This window comes from Alexandromys fortis, unplaced genomic scaffold (assembly GCF_014885135.2).
Source record: "Alexandromys fortis isolate MF-2015 unplaced genomic scaffold, M_Fortis_MF-2015_v1.1 scaffold_76, whole genome shotgun sequence".
NCBI lineage: Eukaryota > Metazoa > Chordata > Mammalia > Rodentia > Cricetidae > Alexandromys > Alexandromys fortis.
Window position 1 is genome coordinate 650,830 of NW_026067997.1, and position 26,839 is coordinate 677,668.

Below are 26,839 nucleotides of genomic sequence, written 5' to 3' on the forward strand. Positions count from 1 at the left end.
TGCATGAGCTGGAGTGCCTCCCCCACTGGAATTCCCCTTAATTCCCAAACCACCCTTGAATCGAATCACCATATTTCAAACGCTGAAACAGCATGCTGCCTCTGCAAATGCGGTTTCCAAACAAGTTTCTTGTAAAGGAAAACCATTCAGAATAACAGCAGATTTCTCAGTGGAAGCTTTGAGAGCCAGAAGAGCTTGGAGCAATGGACTCTATTTTCTAAAAGACCATGAGCCTCGACTGCTGCACCCAGAAAAAAATGTGGAAAGGATTGTAATTACCATTAGTTTTGTTTAAGAGATACAAGACTGATAAGATTATCTACTCATTTGGGTATATATCATAAAAGGAGCTATGATAAATCAACCGATCATTCTGGGAAAGCAGATCTATTTTCCTGTTCAAAAACTCAATGCGGTGTATCAATAAGTAAAATAGAAAATCATAGGTCATTTTAGTAAACGTAGGAAAAGTAATTTCATAAAGTTTAGTAATAATTTTTGCATATATGTATGTGCATGGTATGTGTGTATTTGTATTCTTATATGTGGGTGAGTGTCTGTGTGTGGAGACACATCTATATTTTTCCCGACTGCACCCTACCTTACATATCTAGAAAGACAAGGTGTCTCATTTGAACACAGAGTTTACCCACTGGGCCAGTCTGGATAGGCACCTTGTCTCTGCCTCACAAATGCTGGGATTACAGAAAGGACTTCAGACTGCCCACCTGCCATTTACATGGGTGCTGGAGACCTCAACTTTGGTCTGCATACCTGAGAAGACTTTATCTACAGAGATACCACCTGAGCTCTATGATTAAGCTTAGTTTATCAGGAAAGGAGAAAAAAAATAAACAACTATCGCAAAGTGTGAATAGAAAGAAACTTCAACACGATAAAGTAATATCAACCAGAAGGAGAGGGGGAGGGAAGTGAGATGCCTCCGAAGGCTTCAGACTAATGAAAGAAATTACAGACGCACAATTGTAAAACAAACAATACTTCGATTCTATTTACAGCAGTGGTCCTCAACCTTCCTAAGGCTGAGCCTCTTTAATATAGTTCCTCATGTTGTGGTGACCCCCAGCCACAAAATTATGTCATTGCTACTTCATAACTGTAATTTAGCTACTGTTATGAATCATAATGTAAAATATCTCCTATTCAGGATATCTGGTTCCCGAAAGAATCACAACCCACAGGTCGAGAGACTACATTATGAGGTCAGGATTTCCCATCCCTACACCACTTCTCCATCAAAGATGTTAGGACACATCATACTGCTTGCATCTTTTTCAATATAGGTTTTTAGATGACCATATTATTGCTATTTTTTTTATTCAGTTAAGCCTTTTGTTCTTATCGTAGGTGCTAACTGACATCATTTGTTTGCCTGAATGAGGGCTCTTCTTCCCATGATGCCTCTGTAAACCTATTACAGGTGTGAAAAGCTTAGGCCCATTTCCTTAGAACTCGTAGCTAAAGTGCTGAACTCAGAGGAGGCTAGACAAAGTAACCACTGCTGTTATCTGGTGAGAGGCAGAAATGAGAAAGAATTAGCCATGCCCAAGGCATCTGGTGATTAACAAGGCTTCTTTGCATCTCCAGTTAGTTTCTAAGGCATATTACAGTCTTAAAGAGTGTGTACAGAAAGAACACACTCTAAACTCACTTTTCTAGTGGGCTCTGAACTTCCTACGGCCTTGATTCCCTGGGACTGCCCTGTACAAGGAATCTCAATAAACTTATTTAATGGATTCTTTGGGGTTCTTAGAAGACAGCCTCAAGAAACTTCATTATTGTGTTCCAAATTCTGCCTTCCTTCATGAGATGCATATTTAATTCTGTCTTGTTCCAAAAAAAGACTTAAGGCTCCTCCATTTCCTTTAGCAATTAGTTTAGATAAACCGGGTTACCCATCTGCTTCAGCTACGAAGTGGACGGCAGCACATGCTTATTTATAATCTTCATAGCTCTAGTTGTACTTCAGCATGGTCGGGAGCATTTCAGAGAGAAGAACATGCAGTTATCACTTGAGGGTATAAATATATATTCTTAATACCCAACATGTCTTTGAAAATAAGCCCAAATGATTGCTTAACTCAGTCATTTTATCTTATGTCAACTCACTCAAACTTTTAAAAGGAAGTGAAAAAATGCATAGAGATTAAGACCTTAGAGATACGTGAACAAAAGTCTCTGGAAGGAGGCTAGACTTCTCCCCCAACCTTCTGAAAGGTGGAGGAGCTGACCAAAACGTAAATAACTGTGGAGGGTCTGGAATGTATCTGACTGTATTATGAATCACAGATACAAGTGTCCATGTAAATAGTCTCTGATTCATAATTCAATCATATACCCCGCTGCTTTTTTTTCCAGCACTGACCTAAGAATCATGTCCAAAAACAGAGGTTGGAATGCTAAAACAGGCTCCTGTTTGAATAACACATATTAGTTCTATGCAAAGGATGAATATTCATGAAAGAATGTTCAGAAAATACAGAAAAGTGAGCAAAAGAAAAGAAAATCAACCATACCCAGAGCTAATTTGGAAATCTGGCTCATTTTCATTTTTATATAAACACATGAATCTATACATCTAATTTTAACATTTAATTGAAAATTTTAATGTCTGTTATTGATTTCAGACTATTTTAGTTTATATTTTACAAGAGGCACTTTCTCATATTATCTGACTTTATTTGAAAAAATAATTCATGGTTGAAGAAATTCCATTGCCTTTATATAATGCCAACATTTATCTAAACATTAGCTTATGTAGGATATTTATAATATATCTATTCTATCTGTGAGAACCAAAGTTACATTTGAAGTTATAATTACTGTACCTTAGAGATCCATGAAACAAAAATGTCTGGTCCAAAAGCCTCTTGCTCAAGGACCCAGCTAAAATGCTGAAATGCTGGTGGCTCTTGTTTATGGAAGATAACAAACCATGGGTTTTCACTCCCCTAAACAAGTTTTTTTTTTTTTGACCCTTATACACTGATGTGCTTGATCACATGTGGGCAGAAGGTTCAGGGGCAGGAAATATGTTAGGATGTACACTTGCCCCTGATTGGATGTAGGCTAGAGGTATGTCAGCATGTATGCTTGCCCCTGATTGGACCTGAGGAAAAGACTTCAGCCACTGGAAACCATGATTCAGGGCCATTTCCTGGGAACCTGAGTCCATCCTCCTGACCAGTATTTAATTAAAGCTGACTTCAAATTTGACTTTAAATTGTGGCAGTGATCTTATCCTCAATTGGTGGGATTAACAATCAGTAGTAGAACTAATTTTGGATGAGTATCTTTAAACACATATCTTCTTAACATGTCAGAAGACCTCTGTAATCCTAATCCCTTTAAATAGAGTTAATAAAGCATAGGATTGTTTTTGAAGCCTGAGGCAACTAATTATTTTTGTTCATTTTCATAAGGAAAAAAACATATCTTTAGTTAGTTCAAAAAATGTCATTCAAAAATCACATTTGTATGCACAATTTGGACTTTAAATTACTTGTAAAATGATCATTTTAAATAACTTGCAATGTGCGGCATAGGAGCAATTTCATTCCCTGAAACTTAGTACCTAAAACAACAGGCCAGTGATGCCTCTCTTATGATATAGGAGACAAAAAATTCCACCATATAAGTTGTTAATTTGGACCATATTTTATACAAGGCTCAGAGCAATAAAAATAAAGGAGAAAAAGAAAGCCAGGAGGTTATTATTAGACCAACACAGAAGTGGTCAGCCACTGCCAGTTCTTGTGGTCACTGAGGTCATAAGAGCTGCAGACCAGCATTTCAGACAAATTATGCCCATTGAGGTCACAAGGTTCTACTTGAGGCCATTTTTCATAATTATAACGTTCTGTTTACAAAAAGCCCTTGACTTAAAAGTATCCTTTTGTGCCCTCTAGTGTTTGAATTCACCAAGACTTCTGAGAAGGTCAACTCAGAGAGTTCAGAGGGACCACTTTCATTGTGTTGCTTTTTTTCCCCCTCTATATCTTAAAACCCTTCATTTCAAAGAGAACACGAATTGGGGCATTACGATGGTACAATTCTTGCCATCTCTGAAACCTTTATTTTGACGAATAAAGCTTTATTGGCACACAAAGTACACACCTATAAAGGGTTGTCTGTGGACAACTGCATTTTCTCGTCATAGTAGAGTTGAAAGCTGGATTCTGAATTGATGATGTTAAAGTCTTTACTCTCTAGATTTGCACCAACTGACCATGACTTGGGGCAGGCAATTCAATATTAGGTTAGAGACTGTAACATTTTAGAATGTTTTTAAATACCATTCCTTTCTGTCAACTGTCAGCACACTGCTTTAAACAGATAGCTCTAAGTCAGTAAGGTGGCATTTGCTCCAATGACCATCCTTTAACTTCCTTAATGAAACCAGACTGTCCTAGCTTGTGTAATATGCTCTCACTGAGATAACATACACTTGATTCTGATGACATTGATATGATTCCATCATAGGGAACAACATAAGACTGAATAAGATATGACCTCACCCACTAAGACCAGAATCTGCAAAGCATTGAGACCCTTGTGGTAAATCAGTGTGCGCACGGATTCCTATCGTTAGCACAGTACCCAAGATAGTCAGCCGAGTTCAAAGGGTTCCAGGCCTATTGTGGCTTACAGTTCGGAAAGTTCCTAACCATCTCAGTTAGCCCTGTCGCTTTGGGTGAGACAGCACATACCACAGAGGGGTGCTAGGCTAACACGAACACTCACTTCACAGCAGGAAGTGGAAAAGAGAAAAGGCCTGAGGTTTCAGCATCCCCTTTAAGGGTGTATCCCAATGAGCCAAAGGACTTTGGCAGGGATTTAGCTTTTAAAGGTCCAACCACTACTCTCTAGATCAAAGAAGTCCTTAATACAATGGCCCTTTGGGGACGCTACAAACACAAACTGTAGCATCCATCTATTATTGATTAGCCAGAACGCAACTCATCAACATTTCTATTTTAATGCATGTCAAAAGAAAACATTGTTTTACCTTTAGAAATATACAAGGCATTTTTGCTTTCTATATATCATCTGTAACAAACACAGAGTGTATTAAATTTGTGTTTGAGTCAATTCTTACATAATTGGTTTTTTATATACTAACAAGGGTATGGTACACCATGAAAAATTGATAGCCCTATGTGGGAATTTGACTAGCTACTCCACTTTTGTGGTTCAAATCTCAGGACTCCCTTATGCCCCTGGAGCATTTTACATTCTCTCTCTCTCTCTCTCTCTCTCTCTCTCTCTCTCTCTCTCTCTCTCTCTCTCTCTCTCTGTCTCTCTCTGTCTCTCTCTGTCTCTCTCTCTCTGTCTCTCTCTCTCTGTCTCTCTCTCTCTGTCTCTCTCTGTCTGTCTGTCTGTCTCTCTCTGTCTCCCTTGCCCCCCCTCTCTCTTTGTGCCTAGTACCTTTATTGAAATTTTCTCCCCTTCTTTGAAATAATTACTGCATAGCTCATTCCGGCTTTTCGTAATGTTTCTCAAGAAGGGAATCTATTTTCTCTTCCTAATTTAAATTTGATTTCCATTGCAATCCTGGTCAGCATTTTTTTTTTCATAGATACACAGAAGCAACAGCCTGGTCAGACAATTTACTCAATTCCTTAAACACAAGCCCAAACACAGACACAGCATAGACTTACACATTAAACCTCTGAACCAAGCAGCATAAGCCAACAACACGACTTCTAATCTGCAGTAACAACAATGAATTTTTGTTGTGAAATATTAACAGACTTAAAATCAAATTTATCACAAATTAACACCATACCTCCATTCCACGAGGGAAAAAGAAAAGTATCCAAACTTACCTGCAAAAGAAAAAGGAAAGCAGTCAATCTCAAATGAATGGGCACTTTAATATTTTCAATAGATTGCCAAAATTTTTATAACAATGCAGTCAGGTCTTAAATATCACTGTCTATATTGTTCTCTGTAAACCACATTTTTTTTGGCTTTGGTTAATGCCGAAACGATATTCTCTAGTAGCCAGGTTTGCCAGTGGAAGAACTGTGAGAACCATTAAAAAATCCAGCACCCAGCTCTGCCTTGATGAGAGATATAGGGAGACTAAATTCAATAGTGGGAAAATAATGTGTTTTACAGTCAGACTGACTAGATTTAAATCCCTGATCTACTATAGGTCTGATGCTTCAAGTCATGTTAAAACCTTTGAGCCTCCAGAGCCCCATCTGTAAAACAGGAACATCATATTTACTTCACTGGATCACAGCATACAGCAAGTAAAGCCCTCACGTAACCTCAATAAAGGTCAGTGGCCTTGGTGGCCAGAAAGCTTGATCTCATGCTAATGCTTTGCGATTTAATGTATGGAAGAGCTTTATGGAATTGAAGTGAATATAAAATATAATGTAGTTCTGCATTTTTTTCATCTTCTTCGTAGGATAACCAGGGTGGTTTATGTAAAATATCGGCCATCTGAGTGCTGGGTGATGTAATTTTCCTGTGACAATTCAGCCACTTCACCCTGAGTTCACTTAAGACAGGATGCAGTAGGCTCCAGCAAGGCCTTAGCATCTCAAAAAAAAAAAAAAAATCATGCTGTTTCCTTGACAACGTCTGCTTTCTCCTCCCTGCAGCCTCTCTAGCCTTCTAGCATTTGCTGGAAAACAGCAAAGATCTTTCAGCCAATCCCCTTGGATCCCCTCTCTTCTCTTTGCTGCCTAATCCTGGTGTCTTCCAGCCTCGCTTCTGGGCAGAGACTGCTTATGCCTTTCTGAAAATTCCTAGGGTCCTCCCAGCCTGGGCGTTTAGCTCTTCTCTATTTGCATTACATTTTCCAGGCGTTTATCACCCCATAATTACATACATTTATTTAACTGCATTTATGATTTTACCTGTCTTTACATACGTTACACTAAACACTACCTTCCTAGACAACCTACACAAAAACTGGAGTTTCTTTGTGTTTTGTTCATTATTGAACACCCAGGACTATGAAATGCAAAGGAAATGAAGCTGCTCAAAAAAGCCATATCTTTAAAGAATAGATAAAATAGCTATGAAAAAGCCAAGCATATTTAAAATAATAAACTTTAATTTATCTGAAAGCACACTATTTTATTTCCATGCCCTACCATATTTATCATACAGACACACATTTAATTAAATTATTACCTAGAAATAAATCATTTTATCCAAAAATGCCCATGAGGGTTATTGTGGTCAAGATTAGAGCAGCTGTCTCTAAAGGGACCAGTAGAGACATAAGCTGCTCTATGACCAAATTCAAAGCACAAAGAACATTTATTTACCCCAGAGGCACAAAGGCAGGGAATAAGAGACAGCCAGGAAATCAGAGGATGAGGGCAAAGGGGAAAGGAACAGGGGAGATGGAAGATAAAGTCTTGGGGGCATGGCAAAGGACTGCTTCCAGGTAGAGAGGAGACAAATAGCAGCTTAGAAAGGTGAAAAGGGAAATCCTATGTTAGGATCAAGTGTTCAGTTTTGGTTGGGCATGTTCATTAGGTGAGCCAAAGTGGGCTTTGGATTACAAGACTTCAGTACTTTGATAAATGAACGTTGGTAGTCAGACTCAGGTCAAATAAGGGAACAGACCTTGGTGGCTGGCTTTAGGAAGGTAGTCGGATGGTTTCTTAGCAAAGCAGAGGGAATGGGAGAGAAGGGCAAGCCTGCCAGAGCGATGTTTGCCATGCTTGGGCCAGCTAGAGGCTCTTCAGTCTCCCCCTTTCCAGGTTTCCACTCACTGCTTCAAGGCCCTGGTAACCCTTTTGTAGTTGAAGCCTAGAGATAAGTTCTGGCCCACAAAGCACACACATCAATAAGGAGAGTTGCTGGTTTAGACACGCGGCTGTCCCACCTCCATCCCTCTACTAGAAAAACTAGTGAGGCACACTAGCATAACTAGCAGCTTTCTGACTTCCATGGGCCACCATAGAGCAGAGCTGAGCTCCCAGCTGATTGAGGTACCATGAGGCAACAAAAACAAACTGTGACCTGGGGAGATTTTCAGTGCGGAGAGGACTAGTCCTTCAAGCATGAGAACTTCAGTTCAGTCTCTCACCCAGCTAGACATGGAGCCCAGCACACTAATGTTTGCACCTAGGGAGGGAAAGGCAGAGACAGGAGGCTCTCGGAGATTCAGGTCTAGTAAGAGAGGCTTCCTTAAGGGAACAAGGCAGCCATTGATAGAGCAGGGCACTTGATAACCTCCTCTGACTGTCACTCACAGGTAAGTACATTGGGGTACTCATAGTCCCATACTTTCATGTCACACACACACACACAACACACATTCTCATACACACACACACATTCACTTTCTCTCTCTCTCTCACACACACACAAATAAGACTAAAGAAAAAAAAAGCACCCTTTTCTGATATATAATTGGGTGGAGGGAGGAGACGATAAAGCATCTAAAACAATGAGAATGAAACTGAGTCAAAATGGCTCAGCAGCTACCAAAGGAGAAATGCGGACTTCCGTCATCATCTCTGAACCTGGAGACTTACAATGACGACTGGCCTGGCCAGACATGCCTTCAGTGCAGTCCCTCCTACTATTGTCCAGCAGGGGGCATAGTGCTCCTGCCCGAGCTTCTTGCCACACCTTCTGTCCCATGGAAAAACCTGCAGCTAATGGCTAGCTGAAGGAGAAAGGGAAGATAACACAGTTGTCTAAAGTCCTCTCCATGGTGAAGCCTCCGAGGGGTCAGTGAAGACTTCACTGAGTGTTTAATCCACTTCCTCCTATCTCGGATCCTGGTGGCACTTCCTCTGCTTCCCAACACCCTACACTATAGGTCCCCCTCATTTGCCCTTCCATCCCCTCACAACGGCTCTCAGTGTGTATCTGTTCCCTTAGTCTTCAGTCACTCCGACACCATGGCCATGGGAAACAGACGGTGGGTATTTCTGTGTAGGGGCTGTGGGTAGGGACGGAGGCAGGTGTCTCTCCTAGTCCTACACGCTTTGGTTTAAACCCATAGATTCAATTAGAGATAATGTGAGCATATGTGACCTGCTCATTACAAGTAAATGGAAGAACACATTTTTAAAAATTATTGATGCAACGGCTCTTTTCTGTGAGTTTGAATTAAAAACCATTTTAATAAGCAGAAAACAGTGGAGGGAATTACCAATGATTACATGGAATGTTTATCTCTCAAGTCTAGTTAAAGAATAACAACATCCCTCCCCCTAAACCAGAGAAGAGAAAGTCAAATAATGGCTAAGACACTGGCTTGATAATTAAAAGTGTTCTTCTTCTTCTTCTTCTTCTTCTTCTTCTTCTTCTTCTTCTTCTTCTTCTTCTTCTTCTTCTTCTTCTTCCTCCTCCTCCTCCTCCTCCTCCTCCTCCTCCTCCTCCTCCTCCTCCTCCTCCTTCTTCTTCTTCTTCTTCTTCTAATTGTTAGACTTTTAAGACCTTTGAATATGCTAACTGGAATGTAACTATTCTGGAAGATGAGAGAATTTCTCTGGAACAGACGCACCTTCTACTCCCACGTCAATCACATCGCAATCAAGCAGCTTTTCAAATGCGCTCTGGGGCTTGCTGCCCATAGGTCTAAAACAATTTCACACTAACCTCAGAGCCTCTGTAACTCCTACGGGCTCCTTGACCTTAGCCAAGGAGGCAGAAGGAATTTCTAGTCCCCTGAAGAGCAGCAAATTGAACTGGGAATTAGTGTAAGTTAACCAACCCAGCGTCAGGTGAGAGCTTTCTCCATTAGAGCTAATTGCCTGCTGAATTAAAATTCATCATAATATTTGAATCACGATCATTTAATGTAAAAACGTTTCCACTCTAAGAATATTCTGTACTAGAAGGCAATTTTTCACCATCCTGAAGTTTGTTTAAGCAATGTGCCTACATTTTAAGAATCTAGTTCCGTATTTCTAGTTCTGTATATGAAAAGGTTCTCTCTGACTCACCTCAGAAACTCTGATAACAAATAGAAAGGCCATGTTTCATGATGTTTAAGATATTTTGAATATGATATTTTCTTCCTAGAGATTTAAAATATTTATTCACTCAGTGAAAGATTCTGGGAATATTTCTGGTGATGTATTAGCTTAAGTCTGTGAAGCTGAACTCAATTGATATGGAGTCATTTTTCATTTTCATTCCTCATAAGGGAGGAAAAAGAAGACAATCTTTCATTAATACTAAAGAGTAAAACAGAGCTTCGTTTCCTCACTAGATGAGGCGCTTTTGGGGAAGGCACCCAATGTCTCCATAAAAAAGAAACTAGCAAGGGCAGGTAGTTTGACAATACTTATGTACTTATAGGGCAACCTGGCTCAGGACTTTCTTCAGATACAACAGCTTCGAGCTGTCATGGCTTCATTGTTTTACAGTTAAGCTACAATTCCAAAATACAGTATTATTTGAAGATTATTTTATTATGTTATATAGTGTTCTATCTGCATGCATTCCTGCATGCCAGAAGAAGGCATCAGGTCTCATTACAGATGGTTGTGATTGCTGGGAATTGAATTCAGGACCTCTGGAAGAATAAGGAGTGCTCTTAACCTCTAAGCCATCTCTCCAGCCCCCAAATACAGGATTTTTATATCGTCAATAGCTGTACAATCTTGTGATGTGCAACATGGTGTTTTGATATCTAGATACATTATAGAATGACAAAATTGAGCTCGAAAACAAAATCATTGTATTATATATTTAGCCAATGCTTAGAATCTACTCTTGGGTCAATCTCATGTATAAAGTAGTTTAATAATGAGTCTTATTGACATACAATAAATATCTAGAACTTCTCTTTTGTCGACCTGAAATTGAATGCCCTGTGGCTAGCATCTCTGCTATCCCCTAGTTTCTTGTGGTTATCACTTTACTCTCTAATTCTACCAGATGAACTTTTTAAGAGTCCACATAAAAAAAAAATAATCCCCTGCACTACTTGCCTTTGCATTCTTGGATTACCCGATTTAACGTAACTATTACTAATTTTATCTACATCAGTGCAAAAGACAGAATTTCCAAAATTAAGAAATTAGCAAAATAGAATGAAGCACAATTAATAAAATCTCAGAGTGAGAAATTTGGATTCAACCCGAAGATCCGCAAAGCAAAACAGCCAACCACTGGCTCTTACCTCGACCTCAGTTCAAAATGGTGATTCTGCCTCTAGGAGTCTCAGAATGAGACTGACAGCTGTCTCCTCCTGTCTTATAATCCTCTCTAGTGCTGGTACTAAAAGTGTCTGCCTCTACCGCCTGGTTTCTATGGCAAGCTAGTATGTCTGTCTGCTGGGATTAAAGGTGTGTGTTATTGCTGCCTTGTTTATAACGTTGGCCGGTATGGCTGTTTTACTTTTCTGATCCTCAGGCAAGTTTTATTTGTTAAAATACAAGTGAAATGTCACTGCATGATAGCAAATAAGCAATCTGAAAATGGCCAAATGACCTTACTCGTGTATGAAATCTAAAAAGTGTAATTTATGGAAATAGAAGATTGAGTTGTAATTATAAATGCAAGGGAAATTAAAATGCAGATTAAATTTGAGAGTCAGTAAAATAACACAAAACAAACAAAACACTCACATACTTACAAAAGAAATAAGTTCAAGAGATATGTTTCACACACACATACACACGAGAGAGATAGAGAGATCATTGAGCATTCAATCTTATAGAAAAAAATGTAAAGTTCAGGCTTTCTTTTGGGTGGAAGGGAAAGGAACATGAAAGTGTCTTCTGACACACACCGTAATATGAGCCGAATATTAAGAACGCACCATTGTTGAAGTCAGGAACAAAAGGAGACCAAGAATATAAATTATAACTGCTTAGATTCTGGTTAGGCATTGAAATTGTACAGCAAGGATATTTTAATCAAGTAATTCATGCACTGATTTATTTTAAGAGAGTAATGTGAGTTCAGGTTTTGAGAATGAGGCATTGAATGTAAATTTTAATTTTGCATCTTCAAATCCTTTCAACCGTCCCTGTATATTCTATAAAGTGCACAGACTGAAAATAGGAAGTCTGTCAATAGGTTCATAGGTGAACTGCAAGTGGCTGAGGAAACTGCCAGAATTATGCAAAACTGTGGCCACATTTTCCCCTTCAAGAGGCTGATGCCCTTCATTTCACCAGCTCTTTAGCCACTCCGAGATTACTACAGAGAGAGACATGTTATAAGGATTCTTTATTTCTGAGTGAGGAACTCACTCGGCCACAAGATGGCTCTCTATAATCTTCAAATGTGAGTTTCAAGTTTCTCAAGATGCAATTTTTAATACCTTTTTGTCCCTAAAAATAATTTATTTATAATCAATGATTATCTATCATTATTGTACTTCCATTCTTGCAACTCTTGTAACAGCTAACAAATTTTAAAATGTTACTACCTACACATATACACATTAAATATCTTTCTTCTATTCTACTTCGAGTATAAATAATGTGAGGGTAGTATTTTTATTGTTCAGTTCAAGGTAGTTCCTTTATCTATAAACAGCATGCTTTCAATAGACTTTTAAAAAAAACAACCAACCCAGAAAATCTATTGGCCCCTGTTTTCACACAGCCATCTTGCTGAAGAACTCCTAAGTAGCTATCTGCCTACACAAAGGGTGGGTCTGTTCTCTCACTGCCTTCCTTCTTGCCTTCCTTCTTTATTGGCATTACCTCCTGACTTATGTTGATGCATGATTTGTGGCATCTCTTGGAGGATCCCTGAGATGGAGCACAGTAAGATGAAGTAAAAGCTTTTAATATGTCAGCTGAAAGTTATGAAGAGGACTGACTTGATGTGGCTGAATGCTGACCTATCAGTACCTGGTGCCCAAATCCAGACATGACCGCATGTGAACCTGCCAGAGGTTAGCATAAGAATGAGGGACAGAAGAAGCAGAGATTGGAGGAGACTTACTAGAACTTGGATGTGGGGAACAGAGGTCAGAAAAGAAGAATGGCTGAAATTGCCTCCACCTGTTGCTTAGGTGAATCCAAAAGGGGGAAGTTGAGGATCAGGCAAACTTGGGCATGGTCAGAAAACACACAGCTGAGAAGAAGCTGGGCTGAAAGGCCTAGATGGAAAGGTATTTGATAAAAGGCAGTCTTGGAGATCAAAACTACAAATGCTTCTTGTAGAAATGCACTTTATGATAGGGACCACTTCAAGAGTAAAACACGCAGGAAAAAGATTTAAAAAAACAGAGAAGAAAGAAGATTGGGAATTATAGGAGAAATTGTTGGAGAGATGGTAAAGGCAGGCTATCACACACACAAAGGAGGTACTCCTACATAAACACACGCTAATGATTCCATGAGCTGAAACTGCACTCGCACCCCGGATGAGGCCTCTCCTCTCCAGACTAGATCTCAGTTCACCTCAGTCAACAAAGGATAGCCTTATACCTAACAGCACTGATATTAGTTCAGGTTATCCCATTTTGTGTTTATTTCTGGCATGTATTTTCAAACCATATATACTCTGTGTGCACCCCTACAATAAGAAGACACTCATTTTAATTCCGACATCATGAAGAACTCATCTTGTCTAACAAAGAGCCCACACTGGTCATACTCTCAGGACTGAGAATAGTTGAGTGTTCTTCTTCTTTTCTTTCCTCTGAATTTCAAATTCAGTTAAGGTTTTAATATTCCAAAAAAAAAAAAGTTTGCGCTGTAATTAAATGTAGAAGGTAATTGTGATAAACTTTTCCTTGAGCTCTTTAAAATACATTTAGGCGAGAAGAGTTGAAAATTTTATTTTCTGTTATTTACTGCCATCAGTTTGTGGGGCTCAACACTGCCAATTTCAGATGAGTATTTTTGACCGAAGGTATTACAGATGTTTCCCACCTTTGACACTCTGGAGAGTTTCCCCCGAGTTACGAAAATACAGTCTGTCATGTTGGCTGCCAAAGACTAGGCAAGATCTACTATTAGTATTGGCAGATAAATGGCAGCAGATGGAATCAGGCGTGTGCCCGGTCTCATCAGAGAGACCGCACGCTCAGCAAACGGGATGTGCCCCTGCAGCATTGTGCGGGTTGTTCCTCTGTCATCGATGTCACTGTCACAGTCGGCAAGAGGGGACTTGGCAAGGCACTGGATGCAGAAGGCAAACGCCACCCTCACTTCTTCTATAGGCATGCTAGCTTCACTCACAATGTCTTGTCTTGTTGCCTACGACCGGCTTCTGGGCTAAGATGTCTTGCCAGCCGGAATTTTTCTTGGCCAGTGGAGAGAGATAATATTATCTTGAAAACTTGTATTGTCATTACTATTCATTCCAGTGGGGCTATCAGCTGCTAAAAAAATAACATAAAAGCAAATCCAGCACATACCATATTGTAGACTTATTATATTGCACAATAAACACCTTTTAAATTAGCCCGACTGAAATAATAAAAACAAACCTATTTATACGGCTTATCAAATACAACGCACCACTTACAACTTTCCTTGGACTTTTTCCTTCTCCTTGTTTATTTGTTTTGTCCTATTCTGAAGTGTTGGCTCTGTTGTATTTTATTATTTTATTTTATTTCTATCTCTTAGAAGTCTGTTTGTTTTCTAGTTGAGACAGAAAGGGGGTGGATCCTGATGGGAGAGGAGGTTGGGGGAACTGGAAGGAGAGGAAGGAGGGATAACCACAATCAGGTTATGACTTAACCTGATGACTTAAAAAATCTATTTTCAGTAAAAAGAAGCAAACAAACAAACAAACAAAAAAGCACCATGAGCTGGTAGTGGACAGTTAAGTGAAGAAGTACAACAGTCAGACATTCTGTCTGCTGCTAGGATCTTTCATGACCAATCCACAGTCAGTACATAAAACCTACATGAAAACACAGTGTATAGGCCCTTCTAAAAAACACAAGACATAACTCAGAGAGTAACAGGTGAAGTTTTTAAAGCTTTACAACACATGCATTATTAACTTCATTTAGAAACAATAGAAAATTTTAATAGTAGTTGTTACTTATAGTAATATGATGGCAATAAGAGATGACATTAATATTTTGTTCATTCATTGTCTTCATTAATACCATGTTAGATACTATATATATGTTACATAAGTGTACACAGATACACTTTATACACACATATAAGTCTGGAATCACTTCTCACGATATCCCTGCAAACTTGACATCATAATGTTCATTTAGAAATGAACAGACTAAATACTGGAAATACCAAATCATGCTAATAAGAGTAGGGGCTGCTAATAGTGTAGGCTGAGGAGGCGTATACCAGCAAGTGCAGAGGTTCTCTTAGTCTCTTAGTCTGCATAGATGCTGACATTATCACCTCCCTCCCTTTATTGTTTTTTTTTTTCATTTTTCGAGATAAGGTTTCTCAGTATAACAGTCCTGGAACTTGCTTTGTAGACCAGACTGGCCTTGAACTCACTGAGATCCACCTGCTACTGCCTCCCAAGTGTGCTGGGTTTAAATGTGTGTGCCGCCACCACCCGGCATACCTTTCCTTTTGAAATGATGAAATTCTAGGATTTCAAGGACAAACAGCAGCGAGATGCTAAGTCTTTATATCAGATACTGAGTTGAACACATGGTCCGTTCGATCCCTGTGCTAGGCAACGTGCAGCATGCTCTAGAAACGCAGGTGAAAAGAAAGAGTTGACTCAAGTTAATGCATAGATGGACAGACAGCTTCTCGAGCCTGTTGGAAACACAATGGGTTCCGAGGACCCACTATGTGCAAAGCTGGCAATACATAGTCTTCAGCATAGTCCTACTCAGGAGGGAGATCGTGGGTAACGCTAGGGCAGGAAAGGAGCGGCAGAGCTAGGGAGGGACAGGTGAGGTGAACTGAGCACAGCAGTCCTAAGTTTATGGAGTAGAACTGGGAGTATTATACTGAAATATTTCAGGTTCTCCCTGACTTTGTCTCTTCCTACTGAACTTTGTTTGCTGATGTTTCTCTTAGGGAAGTGGTTCTCAACCTTCCTCATGTTGTGACCCTTTAGTACAGTTTCTCACGTTGTGCTGACCCCAACCATAAAATTATTTTTGTTGCTGCTTCATAATTGGAATTTTGCTATTGCTACGAAATGTAATGAAAATCTCTGTGTTTTGCCATGGTCTTAGGTGACCCCTGTGAAAGGGTCATTTGATGCCCCCTCCAGGAGGGGTCGCAGCCTAACAGGTTGAGGACCACTGTCTTCCAGATATTAGCTTCTCTGATTAAAAGAAAGGTAGTGAGACCCTGAGAACACTGCGGCTGTGGGCAGGGAAACCTCTGAGCAATGGGGACTCGGGTTCCTCCATTCCCAACACACCTGTCTTTCAGGAAACCTGCAAGTCAAAGAAACAGATTTCACTAACGCCATAGCAAGTCCTTGTTTTGGACAAAGCTTCAGACTTTTCTGCCAAAGTAAAGAACACTCACAGGATATATTCTGTCAACTACCTACATGCCAAAGAGACTTCTGGATGCTTTTGAGGCAAAGGCAACTCTAAAATTATGAAGGACATTCTAGGCCATAGAAATGCCAACTGTTGAGGCACAGAGCAAAAGAAGAAAGCGATACTCCCCAAGCTATGCATAGGAAACTAACTTTCTCTGGTTTGGATTCAGTTGGATTTCCTAAGGAGAATCACCCCAAGTATGGGTGCAATAAGTCACTCAATACAGTGACTTGTTTGTGTCCTGGCTATTTTATAGACATGTGCTCACTAGTGCAGAGACTGCAGAGCAGGTCTGACTATTTTATAGACGTGTGCTCACTAGTATGGAGACTAGAGAGAAGGTGCTGACCCTTCTTGGAGACTCAACAAAGTTCCTTTTCCTTTGGCTGTCTCTTCCACAGTGATCCTTGAGCCTTAGGTGTAGGAGTTGTATTATGTGGAATTCTCCATCCTGAGGACCAGCTTGTATGGTGACTTCTGATCATGGTTACTACTTACATGTAATCTACAGAGGAGAACTGAAGTCAAGTAATCTAACATCTGAACAGTGTACCCTGCTGTCAACTACTACAAACACAACATCTAGATTATCCATTCTGCTTGGCCTCGTGTCATTGTTGTCTCCACCTTCTGAAACAACTTGGAAAAGTGGCTTCGATTTCTTTCAAAGTCAGTAGACAGTATTAAGCATTCCTTCTCCTAAGTTATGCTGGTTTAGTAAAGTGCTGGTTCTAGGTTCTTCGCAACTGAGATTCATGACCTCACTAGTTCTGGGCGATTGGTTATATTTCCAGTACCACACATGACTTCCCTCTTATTGAGTGGGCCTTAAGTCCCACTTAGAGAGCTGTTGCCTACTTTCAAGATATGTGTATCACTCCTGTACCCTTAGGTTATCACACCATGCCGGTTCTGGGTTCACAGGTGTTAGAGCTGAATATTACTATCAGTTTCTTCGTTCCTCAGTGGTAGAATTTTTATCTGATATGTATGAGGTCCTGAATTTTATTTCCAGGAAAACAATGACAAAAACATTCTCTGTCCTGTACCTAAAGATACTAGATTTACCTAACCATATCAATGACTTCTTATGAAATAACACTGTTCACTTTTTCATGAATTAAATAACAATGGTTGAATAGCTATTTCTTGTGGGATTCTTGTTTTTTTTTTAAAGGACGCAAAAGAAATCAAATGAAACACCTGCATTGAATGCTATTTCATGGCGAGATAGGGACAGGAGACTGATTTGACAACCTGTGACAGATTTTTATTGGGTGGTCTAAAATAAAAAAAAAATCTTTTCAATTCCTTAAGGGTAATTTCTAAAAAACACATAAAATATTTTCAAGGGATACTAAAATAGTGCATGTTTTGCATTCAATGTGATCTTTTCTTTTGTTTTCTTCATTTCTAAATATCTTTTCTGATATTCAGTACTTAGTTACTAATAAAGGATGCTTTGTATTATATTGCTTGGCTAGCATTGCATTTCAGGGGATATAAGAGCCCAGCTTTCAAGCGAAGAACAGAAAGTGAAAAATTAAAGGCCATTGGAAGGACTTGTCCCTCGGCATCTGCACACAGTCTGCCTTCTCCGAAGGGCAAGGTGGGAACACCGTGCTGAAGACAGAGCCATTCACAGAGAAGAAGCAAGGCCATTGACACCGCTCCAACAGAGCTTATGCCGGGCCCAGGCTGAGCTGGACCCTGACTTTTCACTTGGCAAGCATATGAAATCAAAGTGCTCCGCCTCCTCCTCTGCTCCTTTGAGGGATTGAGCCCTGGGAAAAGGTTAATGTTTAACATTAACTTGGGCAATACAATGAGTTTGCTACTTTAGAATAGCAAGTTTTGACTTGACCAACCACACCAATCACATGCAGAATGAGGATAGAGAAAAAGTACAAGGTCATTTTCTTCAGAGACAAATTAACCCAGGCCTTCACAAAATATGACAGTCCATTTTCTAATCTCAAGAATTCATAGCCTGTTATCCCTGGAATTGTCTATGGATAGAACTCTTTGGCCTCCTATGACTATAGTTTCATATAATAGTGCATTTAGTCATGGTTTTCTTTATTTTGTGTTAAGCATGGAAATTTTCTGTATTTTGGCATGGTTAATGCTGTAATGTCCAGATACAAACTTTAACTAAATTTAAACTTGTCTGATTTATGTGAGGGAACATTCAGAACAAAATTATTTACCTTGTAAGATTTTTCCAAGAGAACACTGATCTGCAGCAAAATTTTATTACTCAGCATGTATATTAACTAATTGGATTTATCAACTCTCTGTTCTTATTCTTGCATAAGAAGAAGGATTCCAGTGTCATTTGTCTCTCCAGACACTGAGTGGCCCAACAAATGACTGCCATGGCAGTCCTATTGGAAGTACTCTGTAACTGTACCCATCTCTCCTTCCTGGATCCCACAATCCCAGGGTACACTACTGCCTACATAAAGATGGGACAAGTAGTTAGTAACACACTGATCTAGGCAACAGACTCTCACAGATGTGACACATAGTTAAGAAAGAAAAGCAAACAGAGTCGGGAAAGGCACTAGTTCACCACCCTTTAAGGTGATATGACTTTCAAGACTGTACTGATTTGGGAGGGACTCAGGCTTTTGAAGACTTATTTATGAATAAAATAGAAACATTATCCACTCCCTCACAGAACAGTACTTTCATATGGGGACCTGAACCAATGTGCCCACACTGCTTCTCCTCTGATGTCTATAAATATCCCTGGATATACATGTGCACAAGGGGTCACCATTCAATTGAGTGCCAGCTATTACCTAGACACTTGTATGCTGGTTTGGAAATCAAGCACATTTTGGATAGTGGTCCAAATGACACTATTTTACAGTGAAAGATGTTTCCAAATGTGCATGCAAAGTACCCCGTGACTATACTGCACACAAGAGAAATCAAGCTCGCTACCTAGACCCTCACAGAATGCCACATACATTATTGTTAATAGTGAAGATTCTCCTGCAACTTAGGTTTTGGAGACCTAATTATGTAGAAGAAGAATGTGAGTCTCAGAGAGAGTAGGCACTTTGGTCAGGAAAAATAAGATAACAGGCAGATTCTCTGGGCCCTGAGACTGGACCCCTTCCATTAGTCAGGCAATTCTGAATCTTCAGTATAGTGGGGTATGCCAGGCTTCCAGCTGCCATCACTGCAGAGTGAACCACATTTTGGAAACAGCAAGGCATTTGGGTAGGTAGAGAGCAGAATGAGTGGGAGCATTTTGGGAGAGAGATGTCACAGGGATGGAGACATAGAGGCATGTTAGTGAGACAGTCACAAACAAGGCTGTCTAGAATGGCCCCACACATATGTACACACATACATAATTTCACCTGCACATAAGCATGCATCATTACACATACCTGCACACACACACAAACACACACACACACAATTTCCAGGATAGTATGATAATAAACACCTCATTAGTAATTGAATGGATACAAGTTGAACTGATTCTTTTAATTTCAAAAGAACATTTAATTAAAATATTATTACATCCCTTTCACCTTCCCTTTCCTCTCTCAAACCATTCCTTTCTCCTCTTCATCTAACCTATCTTCATCTAACCTATGCCTTGCCCTCCTAACACTGATGGCCTCTTCTTCTTTGATTACTATTGTTACATATATACATATATGCATGAATATGTAAATACAGCATGCTGCATCCATCTAATGTTGTGTATGTGATTTTAGAACTGACCACTTGGTATTGAATAAGGGGGATCATCCCTGAGAAAGAACAATTCTCTTTTTCTTGACAGTCATTACTTGCCTACTATTTTGATATTTTTATGTAGTTAGTTTCACAACTATTTGTCTGTGAAATTAATTACACTTAATAATTTTATCCAAATATTGTAACAGAGAGTATAAAAGTATAGACATGTACACAGTGAATTTAATGTCTTCGTGCATTACATGTGATCATCTCAAAAATAAAACAAAAAGGAATCAAACAAAACAAAATATAGTTGTGGTTCACATCCTGGTATTGTCTAGCATTGTTCCAAATAGTGAGAAATATGTAAATGAGGAATCAAGTGATTGGTAAGGTAAATGATGTAGCCTGTGGGACCTTCAGAGCTGAGCCTGTTACTCTGCCTGCACCTCATGTCTGGGAGAGCTAGCACAGTTTTCATAGCTAACAGCAACTCTGGTGTCCTTTCTGTGTATCTGATATTTGTTTATCTCCTGAAGGGGTATCTCTGACTGTTTTGTCTTTGAGCTTTATAGTGGTTTGAATGAAAAATGTTATCTCTGACTGTTTTGTCTTTGAGCTTTATAGTGGTTTGAATGAAAATGGTCCCCAAAGTCTCATAGGGAGGTGTACCATTAGGAGGTATGAACTTGGAGGAAGTATGTCACTGGGGTTAGGCTTTGAGGTTTCAGATGCTCTAGCCAGGCCCAGTGTCTCTTTCTCTTCCAGCTGCCTCTAGATCCAAATGTAGACCTCTTGGCTCCTTCACCAGCAACATTTCAGCCTGCATGCCACCAGGCTTTCTGCCATGCTGACAGTGGACCAAACCTCTGACTGTAACCAGCCCCAGTGAAATGTTTTCCTTTAGAAGAGTTGCTGTGGTCTTGGTGTCTCTACAGTGACAGAAACCCAAACTGAGACAGGCCCCAAGCTCTGTCCTCAGGTCAATCTCTATGCGGAGCCAGTTTTACCAGTGAGTACCAAGAGAAGGTTCTGGGAGATCCTCTTCAAGGCTGCTGAGAAAATGGTGATTAGGAAATTGGGAACTGTTTCATCGCCAAGCAAAGACAACACTGCCTGGGTTTGCTTCTGTGAAGGACTCTAGTCTAGTGGTGAGCTCTAAACAATTTTGGAGAATTGTAGAAAATTATTCAAATGTTTGATCTAATAGCTATGTGCATGATAATTAAAAATTTTTAATTGAAGAATGATAGTTAAATATTTGAAAATTTTTAGGTATTACTAAAGCTAAGGAAATACAACTGACCAAAGGAAAAATAACATTCCATCAATCTTCAGGCATTTGGTATATACAGGACATATGCCAATAACTGACTAACTTAAATGTATCTTTGTTTTCTTCATTGCTGTACTTTGAACCCAGGGCCTCACCAGGCTAAGCAGATGTTCCATTAAGCTATGTCCTGGCTTCTAGATAGCTGTTTTCAATGGACTGAAGTGAACATATTACTAACCCCATACTTATCATAGTAGTAGTGTTTTCCTCTGCACAAGCTGTCCTGACAGACTTAGCATCTATTCTCAGAGTAACCAAGTCATTGCACTGACAGGCAAATGTCAGTACTTAGATGCTAGCAAAACTATATATCTATAGTTATATGATATATGTGGAAAACAGATACACCAACTTTTATGACTATTACATGGGAAATTAAAGTGACCTACTTTACTCCTTTAAATGTCATTATTTTAAAGGATCCATTATAAATTCCTTTATACAATTCCCTATAAAAATATCTTGAACAATGGGTTAGCTACAGATCTGTATTTATAGATAGTCATATACAACACATCCAAGTTATATATGGTACACTAGAGTGCCATCTTGTGCAGATTATAGCAATGAGGTGACCATGTCTTAAAGGCAAATGATAAGTAGCATCCTTGGCTCTCAGCAGCAGGGAAAGGATAAACAAATCCATTAGAGAGAACACTAAATGCATTTGAGACAGCCTCCATAAATCCCCAAGTTCCTAGGAAAGCAATGCATCTAACTACTGATGAAACTGCTTTCTGAACCACTGAACGGGAACAGCAAAAATGCCTAATTTTAGCCAAACAAGACAAATCCTGTAACTATTCAACTTCCAGTAAGCTGAACTAAAAAAGTATTTTAACTTATTGCTTGAAAACAAAATCAAGCCACCTAATAGAAAATGATAGAACACTTGATCTTGGGCTAATTTTCTCTGTGCCAACGCAAGCATCCATTTTACCAGTGGCTGGGTAATAGCACTTTCTGTTGATGGCTTATTCTTTGTTCTCCTCTATAATTCTAAAATTGTATAGCTTTATCATCGTCATCAAATTCTAGTTATTATGCAGGCTCCCACTTATTTCTGGCAACTATACCACTCACACAGTCTTAAAGAAAAAGGTGAGTGCAGAGAAAATCAGGACTGGGCCATCTACACCTTGTTCTCTGATAAGTATGTGTTCATCTCTTCCAAACTCTTCATTCAAATCCTCTTAACATCTACTTCTCTACCAGTGAGTCACAACATACCTCACTGCCAAAGCTGTCCTGGATCTCTATTTCTGATCATTTAAAATATCTTCTACAAGAAAGTTGGGATTTATTAGGGACCCAGATATCGACATGGAGCTAACACTCTTTCCTTTTTTAAGCATTTTGTGAAGTCCTGCTAATCCTTCCTCAGTGACTGAAGCCAACATTCTCTCCTAAAGGCATTCTTATCGGACACAGTTACTTGCTCTCTCAAACAAACACAAACATCATTGCTTTAGACACATTTTCATATAAACATTATGGAAACTATAGAATGAACAACCCATCATAACCTATCACCGGTTGTTGCTGTTTCTTTGTTAGTACAATTTTTCATCTAGAGATTATTGCTGTCTGCCTTCTCATGGATCGTCTCCTGTAGTATTCTGTTTTGGGTAACTTCCACACTGTGCTTTCACATAAGACACATCTTCCTAGGAGTACATCCAATCTTAAAATATTAAACTTTATGAGTGAGGCAAATTAGTCTATATCTTTACCGAAGCTACTTGATCTTTTCTTCAGCTGGTTCAAACACCTGCAAGCATCACCTTATTTTGGGAAATATTGGCTTCAATATTATGACTTTCAAACATAGTCCACGCTTCCTTTTCAAGCCATCCTCCATGTCTGCTTCTCAAACCTCCTCAGTTCTGGCCAAACAAAACTTGTCCCTGTAAATGTTCATTTATTCTGACACATCTACAACCTTGACAGATTTCCCCCAGTGATGAGTGTTAACACATCCACATGCGCACGGACCCACACGCAATCTTCACCTTTGCAGATCTGAGCATAAACTAACTTTGCCCGTGGAGCATTTGACAGTTATCCGTCGTTAGATAATTAATTTTCTCAGAAATACCATGACAATGGCTTCTGCTTCTTCATGGTGCTTAAAGTAATATAGAAAACAAAATTCACAGGCCAACAAATTCATATCAGTTTTAGCCCTTAATGAATCTTATGCCCTGGAACATGATTTATGGGCCACCATGACCTAAGTTTTTCATTAGCTGATGCTGAAAACAAACAGATGATAGATGAAAATCTACTTTGCAACAGGGCCAGTGCTCCTCAGGGGAACGCTTCATCTTCTCACACAACTTAACTCGCTACACCTGTTATGAGAAGCCCAAGTGACGGCTTTAGTTCTGTGTGCTTCTAGAAGATTATGGAAATCCCTATGTGGTTATACCTTTTGTCTCCTATTTTTTTGCCTAAACAGTTACTCTATGACCTTTTAAAAGGCTTAGAATTTGTCTTTCTCAGTTTTGCATTCCTAACAGACATCTTTAAAATCAGGTCCTGTTTGGTCCACTCTTGGTGAACAAGTAAATACATAAGAGAGAGAAAACATGAATGAATATACTGACATTTGAAACTAACAGCAGATGCTTAGTATTTTCCATCTCTCTTTAGAGTGGGGTCCTTGTTATTTCCTTGTAATGTTCTGTGCATGATAGGTCTGAATGGGTAGTGGGAATGTAACCAAGGTGGGCTATACGCTGGAGTTCTGCACACAGAGCTTTTGTGTATGACTGACCTTTCTAGAAGTGCAGACAATCACAATACCTTCGACTTTGTGAATGGACTGAATTACGTTTGCTGTCACAATAAGAATGCCATTGTAAATTGAAATTTTAAAGTGTCTGCTTTGATGGTATGTTATTAAAATGTTTATTGGTGGTTCTTATTTAGACACTGCCAACAGAAGCCTTTAAGACATAAGTATAGAATAGTGTATCTTACCAGAGACAGGCCCTTGGGTCATCAGACTACAAGGCTTGATGTTGGCCATACGACAGCCCCAATGGGAAGACAGACTGAGACATGAAGAGCTGCCGATACACATTTTGTACTTCCTGCTTAGGAGGGCATACAGTTCCATCACAAGCAGAGGCAGGTGGAGAGAAGTGTAGCTGTTCTATGCAAATTTCCACTCTCACCTCTGTCCCTCTATCTTGCCTAGAATATGCACTCGAATTTGCATTCTTAAGTGCATGGATGGTGCCACTCTAATGAATTGTCCTTTCCCAGGGCAAGTTAGGGACTCCTTTGTCACAGCACATGTAAAATCCCTTAATAACCTGGAAAGATTAATGGATCTTAGAGACCTCATTATCCTCTGAATGACTTAGCTCTAATCACCTTCAGAGTAAGTTAAATTCATGGACAGTCTAGAGTGACAGAGTCAAAATTCCAATTTAGCTTTAAAAAAAAAAAATGCCAGCGATGTGAAGGTTAACTGTCACCCTCTTATTCCGTTTTGAGGTTATTTTAAATGCATACTGGAGTCAGACAAGGGCCATCTCAAGGTTGAGATGACCTGCTTCCTCAGGGCTCATCGCAGGACATTCAGGCATCTATCAGCCTTGGGAATCATAAAGCATTTTCCCCTGGATGGAAGAAGATTTCACCAACAAGAAAAACTGAGCGTCAGCAAAATCTTTTGCCAGGCAAAATGCCCAAGAACTCCTTTCAAGGGAGAGCTGACTCCCACTACAGAAACAGGCATAGAGAATGGGATTGCCACTCTCCCGTCATAGTCACTGGAACCCTGACACTCTAAAAGGCCAAAGAAAAGAAGCAAGAAACTCTAGGAGAGTAGAAAACGGCTGGCATTCATAATGTTCTTGTTAGAATAAAAATGAGTTACCATGGTAACTCGAGCGTCATATCGTCTACGGGATACCAGCATGTAGTTGTAGAGAAATCACAGTGAGACCAAAGCGCATATTTTAGTCTTTCGGAGGGGTGGGGACAAGAGGGCAATCTCAGCGCTCTACATTGTCATAAGGATCGGTTGAATAAGGTTTCCTTGTTGCACAGATTTGAGACTTCTCAGTCCATGTGCATTTCCAGCTTTTGCCAGAAATAAAAAAATCAATAACTAAACGCCACATCCTCCTCCTATCTCCCATAGAGTATGGTGAACCGCTGGCCAAGTGCTATAAACTGCATTACTGTAAATTCCCATAGAATCATAAGGTTAGATTTCAGGAAATTTCAAGAGAATTTTTTAACTATAAAAAAAATCAAGCAAGTTCATTGTGAATTTAGTAAGTATTTTCAAAAGAATGTAGATTTATTTACTTATTCTAGTTACTTTCACATTCCTAATTAGGAAAGAAAAATACAGGATTTGGTTGATTTGCTGCTATGTCTCAGGTCCTGTGTGAAGCATGGGACAGCCTGAGGTTTTGGAGAACAGTCTTACGATCTCTTCTCAGGGTCTCATGATTCGATGTGGGAAGAGATCGAGGGCCACAAAATACAGGCATCTGCTATTACAATAGCGAGAACTGCTCAACAGCCCCCAAAGAGGATATTAATAGGCACCTCGCCTAGTCTGAGCATTTGGGGAATGTCTCCCTAGGGACCACGAGGCCTGGGGATGAGTACTATCACAGCCCTTGAGAGCCCTGTGAAAGAAGATATGACTGTCTTTTCATACTCAGAACACATAGCACCTTCTCTGAATTATAGGTGGAATTATAGGAAGGGATCATCTGTTCTATAATACCTTCCTAAAACAAATTCTTTTTCTTAGGGGTCTTTCTCTTTGTTACCATTGGCAAAACTATCTTCCTTGACAGACCAGCCTTTCTCTTAGGGTCACACAAAAGGCAATATCAAGTCCAACTCTATAGCTCTGATCTCAAAGGCCATTAGCAGAATGATTGCCCATTGTTCTTTATTCACTTTGTGTTTTCTGAGGATTTCATACCTGCATATAATTTGATCAAATCTACCCCTAGTCCATCCACTTTTATGCATCCACTTAGTGCTACTTGCATGTGCATGGGTACAGACCCATCTGCTATAGCATTAGTGGTTTCTCAGGGGCTATACTTCTGAAGAAAACTGATTATTCATCCCCAGCAGCCATCAGTTGAAAATAGCTCCTCAGCTAGGGTCGGGGTGGCACAAGCCTCCTTTCCTCAGTCCCTTATCCATGGTGGGATTTTAACTAGATGAATCTGCTCCAGGTGTGGTGAATATAGTCACAGCCACTGTGAGTTCACGTGTGCACGGGCCGTGTCATGCCCGGCAAATACTGCGTTACTAAAGACATCTACCATGTTTGACAGTCTTTCTACCTCCTCGTACACAATCCCCTAAAGCCT

At 39.7% G+C, this 26,839-nt stretch overlaps 1 protein-coding gene across 4 annotated transcripts in view; it reads right to left on the minus strand.

Moving 5' to 3' along the window:
* The window catches only part of Pde4d (phosphodiesterase 4D), a 1,097,876-nt gene that overhangs the window by 336,547 nt on the left and 734,490 nt on the right, over positions 1-26,839 (minus strand). The window lies entirely within an intron of this gene.